Source organism: Littorina saxatilis, linkage group LG8 (assembly GCF_037325665.1).
Source record: "Littorina saxatilis isolate snail1 linkage group LG8, US_GU_Lsax_2.0, whole genome shotgun sequence".
NCBI lineage: Eukaryota > Metazoa > Mollusca > Gastropoda > Littorinimorpha > Littorinidae > Littorina > Littorina saxatilis.
In genome coordinates, this window is record NC_090252.1 from 20857043 (window position 1) to 20868391 (window position 11349).

Consider the following 11349-nt stretch of genomic DNA (forward strand, 5'->3'; position numbering starts at 1 on the left):
ACTTTTTGTACAGAAGGAGAATGTTTTCTTGAATGAAATGTGTAATTGACACATATGTGTCGATGTTCATGCAAGCTATCTCGTGGAAAAAAGCGATTGCCTTTACTTGGAATTAGACACACACAAAACATAATTTCCTGGTTGCTGCTTTCTGAGCAATATATCATTGTTTTTGTTTTTGTTCACATTTAAAACAACAACAACACTTTCAGGGATGTTGCTACAAATTCATACCTATAGGACAAATGTCCTGAGTTCTTCAGCATCAATAGGACAATTGACCACTTTCAGAAAGTTTAATAGGACATTATGAATTTGCGCCAAACAGCTTATAACATTCCATGGAATTGTTCCAAAGTCATGCGCCCACACACACACGCACACACACACACACCCACGCGCGCGCGCTGTAGAACACACACATAATATAGTAAATACATCAACACAGTGTGCGTATAATGTTGTATTTGTTTTGTTTCAAAGAAACCACAAAAAAGAAACCAACATGAACAACTTCAGAGCCGCTGGAGTTGTCTTCCGTACTCCTGTAGCATGCACTGATCTATTCTAAAAATAATCCACTATTTTTAGATCAATGCGCTGCACCGAGACGGTTATAAATACCCAAACGGCGCATACCGCAAACGGTTCGGGAATTCCCGACAAAAGAAAAGATCCGCACGCGGCACTGGTGACTTCAGTGTCAGCTGAACACGAGAGCGTTCGGTCTTTTAGAAGATTTGTATCTTGAAATGAAAATTAACGAATATCGCGCTGTCCGAAGGAATGGAGTACATATCGGACAATGACCACGCTCAGGCTAAAACGATAGGACATCTGACCGACATGCGGCAATGTGAATCGGACATTTGGGGATTTTCATCAATAAATGTCCGATGTCCGACGCCTAACGACATCCCTGCACTTTTTGCGTATTTTGATTAATATCATTTGTGTTTTTGTTGTTGTCTTTTTTTCTTCATTTCAGATATATCTATGATTGTTTGTTCTTTTATTCTTACTGGAAGAAAACGCATTTAATTATCTAGTATGATGTCCATGACGGCAATTATGCTACTTGCTGCACTCAATTACTTCACTTAGGTTCAGCTGTGTAACACATTTCATATCGTTCGAAAATAGTTTGTAGTGGTGTCATTGCACCTACATCTAACTATGCCATGGTTTTACCATGAATCCCGGTTAACTGCATCACACCACTGACATATAAATGTGTGTACCTTAGCGAGATATTATTCAACCGGAAACTGCACCGCTCTATTTTCATTTGAATGACCCTCACAGAAGTGAGGTCGATAGGTGTATTCACTTTGCTTTCCCTTTTAGTGATGTCGCACACGTCCTTCCAAGCCAACACACGGTTGTCCCTTTTCCTTATACGTTAACAATTCATGAGAACATATCATTTGAGAGAAAAAAATTGTTTCCTTCTTTCGAATTAACTTTTACTCAGGCACTGATTTTAAATGTATACTTGCTATTGATCTATCATCATCATCATCATCATCATCATCATCATCATCATCATCATCATCATCATCATCATCATCATCATCATCATCATCATCATCATCATCATCATCATCATCATCATCAAACGTGTACTATACTGGAAACCTGACTTTAGTTCAATGCTTTTTTCAAAGACACACGGAAGTAACATTGCCAAACCAAATCATAATTTAAAATCGACAGACTGACGCAGTAGCCAGTCAAACAATGCGGGCAAAAGCTTTCGCTCCAATAGTTACTTTCATGTCATTTGCATTCACAATCACTTCCGTTATCGTGACTTGGATATTCAAATACCATAGTGCTGGCAGTCGGTTAAACGCCATCACGCCAAGAGCATCAGTTCAAAAATAATTCCCTGCTAACTTAGAATTCTCTTCTAAAATTCAACAACAGCCTCTCTACCGTCAAAGTTTGCGCATCTCCTGATCATCAAATTTCCGGGAGAACATTCGTCGTATACGTTTGAAACCAAACATGGCGGTAAGCGTCTACTTTGCTGCACTCTTTGTCAACTTGTTAGTCTTTGCTCCAGTTGTGAAGACTGCCGTTTCCAGCTTCACCTTCAAAGACGTAGAGATCTCTGGAGTGGTCTTCACGAACCCCTCAGTTTTCGACCTCACCACTCCGAACGCCGTGCGCTGTGCCAACCAGTGCGGTCTCCATGGTGACTGTGCGACCTTCACCTTCGTCCATAGGGGCTCAGGGGCTGGCAACTGTCGGGGTTACAGCGCTGAGCAGAAGTTGACATATTCTGACTTGGTCAGTGAGACTGGGGCCCAGACCTACTCCATGGGTTACGCAGGTGATATTTCTTAATTCAACGTTACATTATAACCATACAAATTAATTTCCTTAATAAAAACTGGTTCCAAATAAATCCTTGGCCTGCTACGAAAGAAATAGACATAATTGCCGATATTTTCTACGTCAAGTTAATCCCAATCATTTCAAAATACCCACTTGCGAAACATTAAAACCATAGGATGTGACATGGATTTAAATACTAACATTTAAGTAAAATGAGGACAAAAATGTATATACTGAATTTTTTGTTGAATGTCTGTAATTTTATTTAACTTTTGCATTCATGAGAAAAGTAAAGAGAATTCATTCTATATAGTTGCCATTCAATATACATTGAATACAGGACAAAGAAAGCGTGTCACAAAATTGTACCCAGCTCTGGAGAATAACCCAATAAGCATCGACTGTGCGATAATTATGTGCAGTTTGCTGACATGTGTAAGTAAAGTACAATGTAATTGTTTTGCCTTGTGACCATGCAAGTGAAAGTTTACTGCAAATATGATATAATATAATATAATATAATATAATATAATATAATATAATATAATATAATATCCCATGACCTCCCTTCTTTGTCTCTGTAAATGTACTCTAGGTATATTTCTTGTATTTCCATTGTACTCTTGTCAAATCCATGATGTAACTATTGCACTCTTCTAACACATAAAATAGTGGATAAATAAGGGTGCATGAAATACATCATAGCTGGCTCTACTTTTTGTCGTCCTTGACATTCCAAAAGCAAATGTACCTGTAAGACCGGATGTGCAAGGGGTCACCACGCTTTTGAGAACATACGCGAGAGTCGTTCAGTGCTATAGCTTAGTTTTGGTCTCGTCTTGCCGAGACTATCATCACAGCGTCATAGATTTCATGAAGTCTGTCATCCATCGCGTCATATTATGGGGACGTAATCTGTTATGTTTCCTTCTATTCGCAGTTCTGTTTCTCTCTTGTGATCAACATGACAAGCCGTGTGTGTTTGAGTGTGTGTGCTCGTGCTCTCAACTAAAACAGAAGTCAAACTAGCAATCGTTAAAAACCCAGTCCGTTCGAGAAGCAATGTTATGCTCATGTTAAGTTACAGTGTACCTGCCACACACGTTCTTATCGGTACATCATCGGCTACTACTGTTCTCTGGACAAGCTGTTCGATGCAATTTGCGAGTTTTTCTAGCTCTTCTGTGGTGCAGTAGGCCCTTATAGACGATGAAGGTGTCCAAGATCTCAGGAGATGCGTGTGTAACCACTAGGTATTCAGTCAAATCCGTGTAAGAGGCTTTCAGCTGACGGGGACAACCAAGCCACCATTATGCACCGACTTGACATAGATCAACAGACGTGCCTTTAGAATAATGTATGTGCAGAGGTGCCTCATCTGAACAGACAACTAAAGCTTGATATTTCCGTCACACGTTGTCTTTTGGATCTTCATGGGATATACAGTTTACAACACTCGTGATTTTGTATATGGCTTGTATTTCAGTCCAGACCCAGCGGGAATATCAAAGGGACTCACGAGCCTCTGGCGAGTGAGTCCCTAGATATTCATCCGCTTGGTCTTGACTGAAATACAAGCCATATAAAAAAACACTCGTGTTGTAACCTCTATATATGATATAATATAATGCAATATGATATAATTACACATTAACATGCTTCCATTTGAAACTTCGAGGTCGTCATCGTGGATTGACGCCCGACCAAAGTTAATTGAAGCCCGACGGAGCGAAGCGACGGTGGGCTTCAATTAGACTTTGGGAGGGCGTCAATCCACGATGAAGACCGATAAGTTTCAAATGGAAGCATGTTAATGTTATTGTAATTCAATCTGACGACGATCTCTTTCCTGCTTTCATGCGGTTGTAAACAGACATAATTGGTTCTGTTCTGTTCACACACTCCTTTCAGTCCACCTACCTGCAAGGGTGAAGACCCAAGAAATATGTCTCTGTATTCCTATCGTATCACTCTGCTCCTGTTTTGTTTTCTTTCACATACATTTTTCCTTCTTTTTTGACGGGTTTCTGGACAGCAAACTCTAAAACAAATTCTTTTCATCACAAAAGCGATCTTTGGAATTGACTGACGTAGTCCGGAAGAATTCATGCATCAACTTACGTCACGTATTCGACGTCATCACTTCGCATACCTTATGGTCTCGGTATTTCGTTGGCCTTCATATTTCCTACTTGTAAATTTACTCTCAAAGCTAACCGAGACTAGTTGAGTTTGTATCAATGCGCCTCGCCAGCAGGTGGTTAATGGCTTTTTAAGCGAGTGATTATCGACAATTAATGACCGGTAATTTTTAATGAGTTAAGGCATTCTGACCAATCACAGAATCTGTTTCATTAAAACGCCAACTTGATTGAATTACAATATAATATAATATAATATAATATAATATAATATAATATAATATAATATAATATAATATAATATAATATAATATAATATAATATAATATAATATAATATAATATAATATAATGTATAGTACTGTATAGTAATCTAATATAACATAATATAATATGATATAATATAATGAAATATAATATAATATGATATAATATAATATAATATAATATAATATAATATAATATAGCATGATATAATATAATATAATATAATATAATATAGTATAATATAATATGATATAATATAATATAATTTAATATAATATAATATATTGAGGTCACCAAGACAAAGTGGGTACAGTGCTGATATTCTGGTATATTTCGGAAACACTTCTCAAAATGATGGAAAATAAAACGTTGCAGTTAACTTAAAAAACAAAATCATAACTTTATCCGGTCAGAGAAAATTGATAGGTGCAAACAGTGGTTACATTTTGTATAACGATCTCTTTTTACATTTAGTCAAGTTTTAACTAAATGTTTTAACGTAGAGGGGGGAATCGAGACGAGGGTCGTGGTGTATGTGCGTGTGTGTGTGCGTGTGTGTGTGTGTGTGTGTGTGTCTGTGTGTGTGTGTGTAGAGCGATTCAGACTAAACTACTGGACCGATCTTTATGAAATTTGACATGAGAGTTCCTGGGTATGAAATCCCCATACTTTTTTTCATTTTTTTTGATAAATGTCTTTGATGACGTCATATCCGGCTTTTCGTGAAAGTTGAGGCGGCACTGTCACGCCCTCATTTTTCAACCAAATTGGTTGAAATTTTGGTCAAGTAATCTTCGACGAAGCCCGGACTTCGGTATTGCATTTCAGCTTGGTGGCTTAAAAATTAATTAATGACTTTGGTCATTAAAAATCTGAAAATTGTAAAAAAAAAAATTATAAAACGATCCAAATTTACGTTTATCTTATTCTCCATCATTTGCTGATTCCAAAAACATATAAATATGTTATATTCGGATTAAAAACAAGCTCTGAAAATTAAATATATAAACATTATTATCAAAATTAAATTTTCGAAATCAATTTAAAAACACTTTCATCTTATTCCTTGTCGGTTCCTGATTCCAAAAACATATAAATAAGATATGTTTGGATTAAAAACACGCTCAGAAAGTTAAAACAAAGAGAGGTACAGAAAAGCGTGCTATCCTTCTTAGCGCAACTACTACCCCGCTCTTCTTGTCAATTTCACTGCCTTTGCCATGAGCTGTGGACTGACGATGCTACGAGTATACGGTCTTGCTGAAAAATGGCATTGCGTTCAGTTTCATTCTGTGAGTTCGACAGCTACTTGACTAAATATTGTATTTTCGCCTTACGAGACTTGTTTTTTCTTATTCGAGATTTTGTGTTGGTTTGAAACGGTCTGCGTTTAAAGAATTATAAAGAAGATAGTATCAGCTGTTTCCATGTTGGAGCACCACTGGACAAAAATGTGAGCTGTCCTAACGTTGTTAAACATTGACGCATTAAAAGTAAAGTACAATACAGGCTGGAACTATGCTTTTGCATAACGTATTAGCATGGAAATGTGTATTGTCCTATTCAGATTTTAAATCATCGATGAAGCATGTAAATATACAGTGAAATAACCGTTGTTATGCGAAGAAATGTATCTTTTCTCCGTTTTTACCTTCCTTAACTTTCTATACAAAGAGACAATAATTATGGGTTGTTCTTGTCTCAAGCTCGAACCATGAATGCATGTGTGTCAGCTATGACAGTTTCTGCATTTATCGTGAAGATGTTGCAGTTGAAGACCCGTGTGGTAACTACAATGTGTTGGACGACTTCCGGAGACACGTGAGACAAATAAACAACACCGATTACTGCCATTATTCGCACATATCTGATGGAGCTCTTACCACAGGATGGTACCGCTTCCAGGTGAGCAGTGCTGACGCCGTCATGGTCGACTACTGTCTTAAGGTAGGACAAACAAATGAGATTTAAAAAAAAAGAATGTTGTGTAATTTGCTTGCACGCTGCTGTGAGTGACTTTGTGCACGTGTGCGTGTGCGTGTGTGTGTGTGTGTGTGTGTGTGTGTGTGTGTGTGTATGTGCGTATGTGTGTGTGTGTGTATGAGTGTGTTTGCGTGTTTGTGAGTGTGCGTGTGTGTGTGTATGTGTGTGTGTGTGTGTGTTTATCTGTGTGTCTGTCTGTGTGCGTGTGCGTGTGTGTGTCTGTCTGTGTGCGTGTGCGTGTGTGTGTGTGTGTGTGTGTGTGTGTGTGTGTGTGTGTGTGTGTGTGTGTGTGTGTGTGTGTGTGTGACCTGTATACACCTTCTCTGAAAACACTTGTACCCAAGGTACGATACTTGCAAATCCATTAATCTTATTTTTTACTATTGTAAATCTAGGAAAGATTCATCGACAAAATATACTATCAGCTGTTGTGTTTTCAGCGTATATACATTGGTTTGCGCTTTTGTAGTTGATTGTTGTTGTAGTTCTGTCGATGGTTGGTGTGTTCGTCGTGGTTGGTTTTCCTCCCCTACCAGTGTTGTTATTGTTGTTGTTCTTCTTCTTCTTGTCGATGTTGTTTTTGCTGTAGTCGATGTGGTTTTGGTAGTCGTTGTTTGTGTTGTTGTCGATGTTGTAAGGTGTTGTCGTTGTCATTGTGGTAAATTTGTTAAGGTAGCTCTCGGTCTTTTAGGCTATATTTTATGAATCAAAAAACAACAAGTCGCGTAAGGCGAAATTACTACATTTAGTCAAGCTGTGAAACTCACAGAATGAAACTGAACGCACTGCATTTTTTCACAATGACCGTAGTCCGCCGCTTGTGCAAAACGGAGTGAAACTGACGAGCCTGTTTAGCGCGGTAGTGGTTTCGCTGTGCTGCATAGCACGCTTTTCTGTGCCTCTCTTCGTTTTAACTTTCTGAGCGTGTTTTTAATCCAAACATATCATATCTATATGTTTTTGGAATCAGGAACCGACAAGGAATAAGATGAAAGTGTTTTTAAATCCATTTCGGAAATTTAATTTTGATCATAATTTTTATATTTTTAATTTTCAGATATTTGTTTTTAATCCAAATATAACATATTTATATGTTTTTGGAATCAGAAAATGATGAAGAATAAGATTAACGTAAAGTGGGATCGTTTTGTAAAAAAATTAATTTTAATTACAATTTTCAGATTTTTAATCACCAAAGTCATTAATTAACTTTTAAGCCACCAAGCTGAAATGCAATACCAAAGTCCGGCCTTTGTCGAAGATTGCTTGAGCGAATTTTCAATCAATTTTATTGATAAATGAGGGTGTGACAGTGCCGCCTCAACTTTTACAAAAAAGCCGGATATGACGTCATCAAAGACATTTATAAACAAAAAATGAAAAAAAACTTCTGGGGATTTCATACCTAGGAACTCTCATGTACAATTTCATAAAGATCGGTCTAGTAGTTTACTCTGAATCGCTCTACACACACATACACACACACACACACACACACACACACACACACACACACACACACACACACACACACACACACACATACATACACACACACACACACACACACACACACACACACACACACACACACACACACCCACACACATACATCACGACCCTCGTCTTGATTCCCCCTCTATGTTAAAACATTTAGTCAAAACTTGACTAAATGTAAAAAGGTAGGTTGTTGGAGCGTTTGTTATTGACAAAACAATACATTCACAAATATATCGACCCAACGGTCTTTTAAGTGCACAGACAAACAATTGATAACGAAAACTTATCTGGCTGATTTTTTCTTCCGCCTGCCACGAAGCCGCAAGCGAATGAATGTTTTTGTATTTGTATTTTATGAAGTGACGATAGTAACAGCAGTTGTGTTTTCAGCGTAGCAATTGGGTCCGATATTTAGACGCGACAAGTATAATGCCGACGAGTCGCATCATTAACAGCTATTGTGTTTTCAGCGTAGCAATAGGGTCCGATATTCAGACGAGACAAGTATAATGCCGACGAGTCGAAGACGAGTCGGATTATACTTGTTCGAGTCTAAATATCGGACCCTATTGCTACGCTGAAAACACAATAGCGATTATATAGCTGTTCTGACCTTGATTTGTTGTTCCAAACTTACAAAAGGACAGTTTTTGCGTCGATGCGTTGATCTCAGGTTTTGATAGCAGACGCCGTTTCGTATGCGCATTAGATTTGCGCAGGCGCCACAATGCGAGCAGACAGCAGCGAAGTCAATTTCAGTTTGGGTGAATGACATTTATACTTGTCTCGTCATGAAGCGAATTGTTCATCCTCAGTTATAAACGACTACCTGAATGTTAGTGCCATGGGCTGTACATCAATACTTAAGAGGGGAAGTGGGTATTTAGTGTGGAGTTACGAGATAAGAAAGTCGGCCATTTTTCTCAATATGCTTTTGGATATTGAGTAAAATGGCCGACTTCCGTAGCATTATGCTTTGATGATCGGACGAGACCATCCAATCACAGCCCCCGAATTCCCCCACGTGTCCATCAGAATAGCTATATACTTGCATCATACCTGCACCACCACTCTGGAACTCTCTTCCCTTCTCTGTCAGACACTGCATCTCTCTCTCAGCTCTTTTAAACAACAGTTGAAAACTTTCTTTTTCACAGAATATTACACCAACCTGGCCTAATGTCTTCTTCATTCCATTTCTGCACATACTCCTCTCCCATAAAGTTGTTATGATTGTTGAGAGTGTTAGCTGTGTATGTTTGTATATATATATATAGTGTGCATTGCATATATGATTATTGTGTGAACAGTACATGTGGTGATTTGTGTCTGTATGATTAATTTGTTTTATGTAGGTTGTACTTTTAATTGTTCTATTCTGTATATATATATGTTCTTTTGTAAAGGGCCTAAAGCCATAGGTTAGGCACTTAACAATGTCCAGTTATTATTATTATTATTATAATTTAAGTTATTGAGACATCCCAGTGCACTAAGGGATTTATAGAGCAAATCGAGAAAATTCATTATTGAACGAAGCGCATAGCGCTGAGTTCAGTAATTATTTTCGAGATTTGCTCTATAAATCCCTTAGTGCACTGGTATGTAGACCAGGTCAGGTGTCAAGACCAGGTCAGGGGTCGCGCGAAGGATTGTGGTATCGATAGATTCACTTCTCCAGTTCTCACCTCTGCATTCGCCGATTCGGGGAAGACGATTTCCACGTTGTTCGGTTTCTAAGACCCAGAAGAAGAAATAAAGAAGATACCAAAGGGAGATTTCCTACAGTTTGATCTGCACAGCGTTTTTCCAATGTTCACGCGAGGAAGAGCTGTCGAAAGCGCAGTGTCGATCTGGCAGCCGTATCCCGGTAAGTACAGAGACAGATCTAGTGTCTCCCACTCTGATAACGTGTCACCTACTGTTAATCCGTTTTGTTTTAATTTATTTTTGTTTCAGCAGACACGGATGTCAAACACAGTGCTAGGCAGTCACCTCTAGTGAAATGAGTTGATTTAAAGTGCCTGTAATTTTTGCATGTCTTTGTTCTTGGTTCTACATTTCAAAACTTGCAGTTGAGTCTCACGTTTACTCTGCCGTATAAAACTGTCCACCATTTACTTGAACACGCAGATATAAGGAAACGGAATGAATCTGTTCTCAAAGTCATAAATGATCACGATTTTGCCTCAGATTCAAAACATGTACTGTCATGGTTTTGTCTGCAAGTCTTACCTTGCAACAACTTCCTTGAACTTGAAAGACAGTTTGTGAATGCTAGGGGTACATCACGAAGCGTCCCGGTACCGAAGCGTCCCGGTACCGAAGCGTCCCGGTGCCGAAGCGTCCCGGTACCGAAGCGTCCCACTATAACGCGTCACAGGGGTACCGGGACGCTTTGGTACCGGGACGCTTCGGGACGCTCCCGCGCAGTAGGGCACGAAGCGTCCCGGTACCGAAGCGTCCCGGTGCCGAAGCGTCCCGGTACCAGTCACCACGCACATCCACGGCTCGCATGCCAATGTATTATATAGCAAAGGGAATGCCTGTAATTCACACAGAGCAATCACTTGGTCTTAAACGTGCACAAGACAAAAACTTTCATACTGGGGGAGCGAGCCAGTCTGAAGAGTACTCGGGTCCAGCGCGAGCGTTCTTTATTACCCAAATGAACCCAAACAAACCCAAATTAACCCAAATGATACAATTTAAAAGTCGGAGGCTGAACTGAAAAGATTTTTTCCGACGCTCACGCTTAGTGAAGCCAGAAAGCGTGTGTGATAACAAACATATCCCTCTTGTGAAGGGAAGTCTACGGACTTTTCCCCCGAACTTGTCCACACGGGTACAGTATTTCCAAATTGGTGTGTTGTGAGTACAGATCTAAAGTAAAGTTGGGGAAAAGTTGGACAAAAGCAAATCAAGATCTGTGCAAAATTAAAAAAATCAGTGAAGTCAAGGTCAAATCAAGGTCAAGATTAAATTTAAAAAAAATAAATATGGTTAGTCAAGTCAAGGTCAAATCAAGGTCAACAAGGGCGGATCCCCCCCCCCCCAAAAAAAAAGAGGTAATTTATTGGCTCAGGATGCACCAGATAGCTCTATTTTGCTTCTTT